Source organism: Mytilus edulis, chromosome 13 (genome assembly GCF_963676685.1).
Source record: "Mytilus edulis chromosome 13, xbMytEdul2.2, whole genome shotgun sequence".
Classification (NCBI taxonomy): Eukaryota; Metazoa; Mollusca; class Bivalvia; order Mytilida; family Mytilidae; genus Mytilus; species Mytilus edulis.
The window spans coordinates 23182373-23191125 of NC_092356.1; the positions used below are offsets into that span (position 1 = coordinate 23182373).

The following is an 8753-nucleotide window of genomic DNA, read 5'->3' on the forward strand; positions in this document are numbered from 1 at the left end:
AACTTGGCAAATTCTTCAAACATTATCATATGTTTGTCCCTAAATGAAACATTGCTAAACTACAAGAAGACATTTCTGACTTCGTGTTCAAACTAACAGAACTTCTGATCTACGGAAAAAATAAAATCACAAAATAACCGAACTCCGAGGAAAACTCAAAACGGAAAGTCCCTAACCAAATGGCAAAAATCAAAAGCTATTAAATATCAAAATAATGAAAGATACATGTGCATGCTTAATATATCCGATAAGAATAAGAAGCGAAAGAAACGAATCGCTGATGATCAGTATATGTAAAGAATTTTGCTTATAGAATAGCCAAATTGTACACCTGTTTTAAGCTATCGTTTTTCATTTCTCAAGGTTACATTAATAGTTTATTAACAAATACCAAGAATGTTGTATCAATTAGTTTACCGATATCGAGAGAGGGTGATTAGTTCTGCAAATAGTTGCACTACATTTTCAGTGGGAGTTTAGAGAGTTTGATCAGGAATAGTATAACGCAGTTCAAACGTAAGTGTTTACTCGTTTTAATTGTATTTCATTCCATTTACTTAGAAGTCACATTATATCCAAATGTTAAAACATTGTTTAGTGTTTTTATCATCTATTGCATTCGTTTTATAAATGTCCTGTACCAAGTCAGTAATATGTTATCTAGTAGTGCGTGGCTATGAATGTTGCACTTCTCAGTTCTCTTATTTCGTTGTGATTCTGTTATAGTTGATGTGTTTCTCTCGGTTTTAGTTTGTAACCCGGATTTGTTTTCTCTCAATCGGTTGATGACTTTTGAATAGCGGTAAACTACTGTTACTTTATTTATTTTTTTATTCAATCATACTAATCATAATATTTTCACACTATACAATTATAACGCGTTTTCATCTACTATCAAATTACAGTTTAAAGATATTCCCTACAGAACCCTACACAGATATATTTATACTTTACATATTGCAGCATTTTCACTTTGTTTTATTCTTATTTTGTTAATTTATTTCATAAAATTAAAATTTGAATTGACAGATTGTCTCCAGCCAAACAAAAATAATAATTGTATAATTTTATACAACAACACCTCAGGTTAAAATAGATATGCTTATATGAAAACAAAAATTGCATGTATGTAGATGTGTTCCTTTATTAGAGACGTGGTGAAACGTTATTTTTTAAAGACTGCATATTGATCTATATTTATTTTGGTTATATGTGTCATTGGGTTTTCGTTTTAATGACTTATAACCACCATGTCAAAAGTAAAATAACAAAAATACCGGAATCAAAATAATAGCTAGCTAAACTTCTCAGTTGTATGACAGTCGCACAGAATTCTATTTTATTCACAACGATTTGTTAGCACAATTACAGACATGATAGGTACAAACGTCAAAAATTAGGGTTCAGAAGTAAAAATCATAATATAATAAAACTATGAAATAAAATAACAACAAAAAAATACAAAACGGCAAGACGACGCAAAAGGCAAAAATAAAAGACAACAACTCAAACTTGACCATAACACTATAACAAAAATTGCAGGGTGTATAAGTACCAATGACACGTCATAAGTATATACTTAAAATATCGATAAACAATAGAGGTCAAGACAATAAAAATCAAAACCAAGGAGTAAACAAAGATTCACAAAACCAAAGGACATTTACATCAACAGTTATAAATAATAATTAAGAATAAACACGAACTCCACTAAAATTGAACCAGGACAAAACAGGGGGAATCCACACGTAATTAAAATGATAAAAAACGTTAGTACCTAGAATTTATAATTCAAGTTCATCATATATTATTTGTGAAGTTGATACGGAATATTTATCAATAAGTTCTTGGTATCCGCAGTGAACGTTTGAGAAACAAAAAGTGACTTTTTAATATAACTTTGGCTCCTTATCTCTCCGCATAGACACCAGCAGGGGACTTAGTTTAACATAGAACGCTATAGGGAATACATACAAATGTCTCCTTTTAGAGAACCACTATATGGAACAAAACCAAACATAGCATGAATGTTCTTTATGAGGTACTGATCATGTATTGTTACATTGAAACCAATCCATCATCCAAGATGGCCGCCAGCGGGGGACGTATTTTAACATAGGACCCTATGAAATACATACAAATATCTTCTTTTAGGGAACCACAAAATGGAACGAAACCAAACGTAGCATGAATGCTACGTATGAGGGGTTGACCAAGTGTTGTTACTTTGTAGAAGATCCATCATCCAAGATAACCGCGAGGGAGGACTTAGTTTAACATAGGACCCTATGGGGAATACATACAAATGTCTCCTTTTAGAGAACCACTGAATGGAACCAAACCAAACATAGCATTAATTTAATGTTTCTTATGAGGTACTGACCAAGTGTTGATACTTTGTAGCTGATCCGTCATCCAAGATGACCGCAAGCGGGGGACTTAGTTTAATTTAGGACCCTATAGGAAATACACAAAAATGTCTTCCTTTAAGAGAACCACTCAATGGAATGAAACCAAACATGACACTAATGTTCCTTATGAGGTGATGATGAAGTGTTGCTACTTTGTTGCTGATTAATGTTCAAGATGGCCATCAGGATTTATCATTAAATTATGGGACCAATGTTAAACAAAATTCGGCCTCAATCATAATTTAGGTATCTGTTATGATTATTATCTTTTTTTTAAGGATTTCAAAAACCCAAGTCAGGTGTGCGACACAGGCTCTTGGGAGCCTCTAGTTTAATAAATTAACAGCTCACTTAACATGAAAAAGAAGGGGAAAAACTTCTATAATACCATCCATTTCCTTAGGAGTGTGTTGCATTTTAGTTTCTCTTTCTATAAAACAATCACCGGTATGATACTATCGGGAAATCTTTTTAAATTTTAAAAGTGTTTTCCTACAACCAAGTGCGATTCTTTTTGGTTCCGGCTATTTAGATTATAGAACTTGTCAATTGTTAAAAAAAAAGGTAAGGCCTTATCTAGGAAATTCGATAATTTACCACTTATGAATAAGGCAGAAAAAAGTTGACGTGTGAATTAATAAATACATTTTTTTCCGGGACTGTTAAGGATGTAGCAAGGTTGAATATATATACATATATTACAACTATTATAATTAATTTATTCAGAATAAACCACTAAGTCAGGAAAACGCTAGTACAACTGTCTTGTGCAATACACTACAATTGGAATAAGATTTATTGCATCTATTCATACGTATTTGACCATTACAGTTATTAAATCAGAAGCTAAGGTAACGTAGAAAGTAAATTACTGTTTTTGTCTTATTAGATATAAAAATGGATCGTTGTTTTGCGCTTAGCAGTCACCTTCTATTGTTCTTACAAGAACGATTTTGGAGTCATTTATTGAACCAAGGGTGATAGGTTTAATATTTTACGGACATTATCTCGATATAGATGACCTTTATCGGATATCCGTTAAAGATAGAACAGGGCATTTTAATTGAAAACACAATCTATTCTTCCGTGAAGCGTTTAATGGACTGTTGTCTTGTTATTCTTATTCTTGTCCAGATGTCGTCATACTTTCGGCATAGTTTTTTTTAATTACTCACCTTGGTATCTTCTTAGAAAACATTTTGAAACCATTTCAAAAGTTAAATAATAAAATGAATGAATACTATATGCAAAATTTTACCGAGGCAAGCATTGAAAGGTTGTCAGAAATCGTAAAAATACAGGGAGGCGGGGTAAACAAGCTGAAAATAAGTCCAAAACAGGCTCTCAACTCAGTTAGTACGCGTACACAAACAATAGCTATGAAAATACCGACATGCATTCTTCATCTCAAAGCCGTAATATTCTTTGGGAAAACCAGGTGTAATCCACCATTGTCTTCATAGGAAAACACCTGTACAAAGTCAGGAATGTGACAGTTGTTATCCATTCGTTTGATGTGTTTGAGCTTTGTTATGCCATTTGATTACGGACTATTCATTTTGAATTTCCTCAGATTTCGTAATTTTTTTTACGTTTTATGATATCATTCTCCCTATGTTGTATTGGTAAAAAAGCACATGACATAACTTTATTGAGGAGTGAAATTCGAACAGATACCGATTAGCAACTTAAGAAATTCGTACAATTGGCAACAATTTTGTGAAACTTGCATCTTAGTGGTCTAATACATTTATAACTTGCGATAATTGTCATATTGTGTTCTAATGTATTCATTATGCTTGTCGCCTATTTAACTATGCATATTGGATGTGTGTTTGATTTTTGAATTGCTAAATTTATTCCTGGTTGATAATCATAATGTAGTACTCAATTACAAAAAAAAACATAGGGGTTGGGATTTTAAGTTAGTTTTTCCGTTGAACATTTTTTGTAAAGAACCGTCTTCAGATTCAAGTTGATAATGCTAATGATGTATTCTCGACCTAAATTTAAAAATACGAAACACCGGAGGTAAATTTTAACATCAATTATTATTGAAAAGGTCTTAAGTCCATAAATCATTTCTTAATATTAAAGAATGAATTTTATTGGCTAGGCAAGCAAATTATTGTAACTATGTATTTTGCTGATGTCATTTACATTATAGTATTGATAGTGTACATTATAACTGAAGTTGTGTTCTACAAGTGTGTATTAAAAACCTTCTTTTTGTGTATTATTCAGTGTGCACCACATTTTTTATGTTATTTCTTCATAGACAGAAAAAATATTACAGTCATTTCTTATAATTTAATTCTAAATTCCATTTTAAACCGTAGAAAACCATGAAAAAAACGTTGATGACGTCACGGTCACATGACTAAATTATGTCTATGGGCTATTAACAAAATAACGTCAGCCAATCAGAAGACGCGTTACATCCAAAATTAAATTATTTCTAAATATTAAAGAATGAATTTTATTTTCAGTTGATATATAAGAGATGCAAATTCAACAAATTCAAGATATCCAGCTGCAGCCTGGTAAAGCAAATTTTGATATCAAGGGTTGCACCATTAATGGCGATAAGGTTCTATTTACCGACAAAGGTAATTGTCGGATAATAGTACACGATGTAACAGGCCGTCATGTTGAAGACATTCCTCTATCAGCAGAACCGTTTGATATTACAGCTATAGATAATAACATGGTAGCCGTCACATTTGGCAGGAAGCAGTACTTTGAAATTATAAATATCAATACCAAAGAAGTTACTAAAAAAACAACTGACGGAAACAGCTGGGGAATTACGTATGAGAATGGAAATTTATATATGATCGTCGATGGTAGTATGCATGGTATCAATGTGGCTGTTATGACGTCATCGGGAGAACTTTTTAAAATGATACCGGTCAGTACAGACTTTGACCAAACGGAATATGTGGCAGTAAATGGAGACAGCTTATTTTTTACAGTATTCATCCCTAAAGATCTTGTATGCATGGATGTGAATGGTGTTGTTCAATGGCAGTTCCAAAAGAACATTTTTAACCAGCCAAGGGGAGTAACTACTGACACTCTCGGAAATATTTTCGTAGCTGGATTTTCTTCACATAATGTGATTGCTGTACAGAAAAGTGGCAGCGAGGGTAGTGAGATACTAAATAAGAACGAAGGCTTAAACTATCCTACATCAATTTATTGCGACAAGACGAATAACAGGTTGCTAGTTAGTAATTTGTACAACGGACATGCACACTTGTTCAACATAGTTTATAACTAGAACATGTGATATACATCCTGAACATAATTTCCGGTATAATTGACAGGATGTCTGTTTATTGTTTTCATTTTTATTATATGCATTTCAATGTACAATATTGTCTTTGCTTTGTTCACAAATTTCAAATGATCGGTTTCCATCAATGGAGCAGGAACTTTTCTTTCTCACGATGTTCTCGGGTTATTTCACTTTCCTGTATGTACAGTGTTAGTTTTGTTTGATTTTCAAAACTTAAGAAATAAAAAAAAGTGGTATTGATTTCCTAAGAGACAATTCTCCACCAGAGAACAAAACAACTATCTTCATTTTTGTTAGTTTGACCTTGACATCTGTTTTTTTTAACATTATCTTATATTAAAACTCGCTCGATTTTGCCTAATGCTTAGTCCGTTTCTGTGTGTGTTACATTTTAATGTTGTTGTCGTTGTTCTCCTCTTATATTTAATGCGTTTCCCCCTCAGTTTTAGTTTGTTACCCCGATTTTGATTTTTGTCCATGGACTTATGAGTTTTGAACAGCGGTATACTACTATTATTCCCTTTATTGGTATCTTTTTGGCGTTGAGGAGTTGCATATTTTAATGATAATTGGATGTTGTGCAACGTAAAATGTAAACAAAATACAATTGCTGTAAGTATTATTTTGCAACCGCTTTCTTATTGTTGTTGCAATCCATTTGTTTGATGTGTTTAAGCTTTAGATTTTGACATTTGATTTCTATTTTGACTTTTGAAATTTCCTCGGAGTTCAGTATTTTTGTGATTTTATTTTTTATTCTACCATGATCACTAATGCAAATCCTTATCTAGTTTTCTCTAGTCTGTTAGTTATCTGAATATTTGCACAACTTTTTTTTTTTATCAAACCCGAACACAAAATATAACAATAAGGACCCTGTTTCACTTTTAAATGGACAGACAATTTACAATATCAGTTTACTCAAGCGTTTGATGATAGTTCGATTGTTAAAAAAAATAAAATGTGTATCTCAAATTAAAAAAAACTCAGAAAGTAAAATAACAAATACCGAATTCAAATGAAAATATAAAACGTCATCAAGTGGCAAATTCAAAGACCAAAACACATCAAAACGAATGAAAAATAACAGTCATCTTCTTGACTTGTTACATGCATTTCCTTATGTAGAAATGGTGGATTAAATATGATGTTACAGCTAGCTAAGCATCTCACTTGTATGACTGCCATACAGCTTTTCATTATATTGACAACAATGCTTAAAGCAAAAAGACATAACAGGTACACATGTCAAACATTTGGGTGCAACAGTCAACATAGGGTTATTGACCTAATCACTATGAAACAAATACACAGAATGACATAGAGACACTCCTCAGACAAAAGCACAAATAACGAACACGAAAGACATTCAAGATTACAGAAATCACCATAGCCCAATAACACAACAACGGCGGGCTGCATAAACACCCACGCCAAAATTATATGGAGATCTAAAGTTGTCTCATTGCACTCATACAACATCTTCTTATATCTACAAACAGCAAGGTAATAAAGGTAATAACAAAGAAATAACACGTGATGAAGATGATACATGTAGAGTCTATGCAAAAAGGTCTCAACGTCTTCCGGTAATCTTTTTTTTTCTAAAAAAAAATGACGAGACGTTCTTTGGCATAAACCTGTTTCATCGACTTTCCTCTCAAACAATGATGACGTTTTATAAAATTTTATGATACATGAACGCTTCATATTTCTAAAGGTTTACTTAAGGTAGCACAATACAAAGATTTGTTTACTTCCAATCACCAACCTTTAAAATGCTGTAACTTTCTTATGAATGCATAGAAAATAATAAAAGAGGTACAACATTATACAGAAAGATAAAAGATAAATCTTTTAAATGGTTGCAATATTTTTATCATGCAATCATTATGTAATCAATTATTATGTAATTAGTGGCAAAATCTGGGTCAGTTCACTTGAATGCATTTAGCTCTATCATCTCTTTAACTATACCGAAAATTTTAACGAAATCTTAAACAACACATCATGGGCTTCAAAAGGGTGTCTCAAATTGTCCTTATGGTATTCCATTCTCTCATAAATCTCTAATTAATGTAAACATCCTAACCACATAAAAGAAGATAATGTTTGATTAGGTGTAAAAATTGTTTTATACATTCTATCTGAAATCTAAGACACACTTTTGTAGATAATGGCCATAGGAACAACATATAATAAAATCAACTCTCTAGGGATACCTATGCTGCCAGAAGCTAATTTCATTTGAAAGTGGAAATTTGGTGAAAATATTTTAAGACACAGTTAACATTATAATTGGTTGCATAATTGTTGCATTATACTAACATTGCATTAATTTGAAAGAGTAATCTGTTAGCTATCCAAAACCACCACTTTTATAAATTTTCAAGCATTATTAAGAAAGTTACAGCATTTTAAAACTTGGGAGTTGGAGTTATAAAATCTTTGTATTGTGTTACCTTAATATGTGACAAGTGCATGTAGATCTAATTGAAACTATAGGTTTACATTGAATTAATAGTTTTTTTAATGAATTTACACCTATATTACCGGAAAAAATAATGAACTTTATGCATAAAATACGGTAGACCAGGAAGATCCTTCTCATTCGCATGGATTATTCTGCATGTTCTGCCGGTGGTGAGACATCCGGTTGATCTTATGCAAAAGGAATAATAAAGACCCAGAAATTCATTCGTGAAATATTAGACCAATATCAAATAGGTTAACTTTATTATTTCATAATCGTGTATTCGTTATTATTTATATTCTTGCATGTCTGGAATGGTATTCACCTGACACGTAAAAATTTGGGAAGGACATTTGGCTTCAGAGATGACCTTGTAAAACTGATCTTTGTACTGACAAACAGGCACTTGTCTTTATAAAACAATACAACAATTCAAGGAAATATAAAATCGATTCATTGTGAGAAGAGTACGATCACAATGGATTCCGGTTGGTCTACTCGAAATGCTAGTACGAATATACAATAAACAAAAGGTGGGCGTGTTTAATGCCATTGTGTACGAAACAAA

The 8753-nt window shown here is 32.0% G+C and overlaps 1 long non-coding RNA gene across 2 annotated transcripts; it reads left to right on the forward strand.

Moving 5' to 3' along the window:
* The first annotated feature begins 376 nt into the window (after positions 1–376).
* LOC139500643 (uncharacterized) lies at positions 377–5789 on the forward strand. 2 transcript variants are annotated; one of them, XR_011658327.1, is made up of 2 exons: positions 377–516; positions 4901–5789. It is a non-coding gene; the product is annotated as an uncharacterized lncRNA (long non-coding RNA). The 2 variants fall into 2 exon arrangements; XR_011658326.1 differs by lacking the exon at positions 377–516 and adding an exon at positions 3047–3262.
* Positions 5790–8753: the final 2964 nt, after the last annotated feature.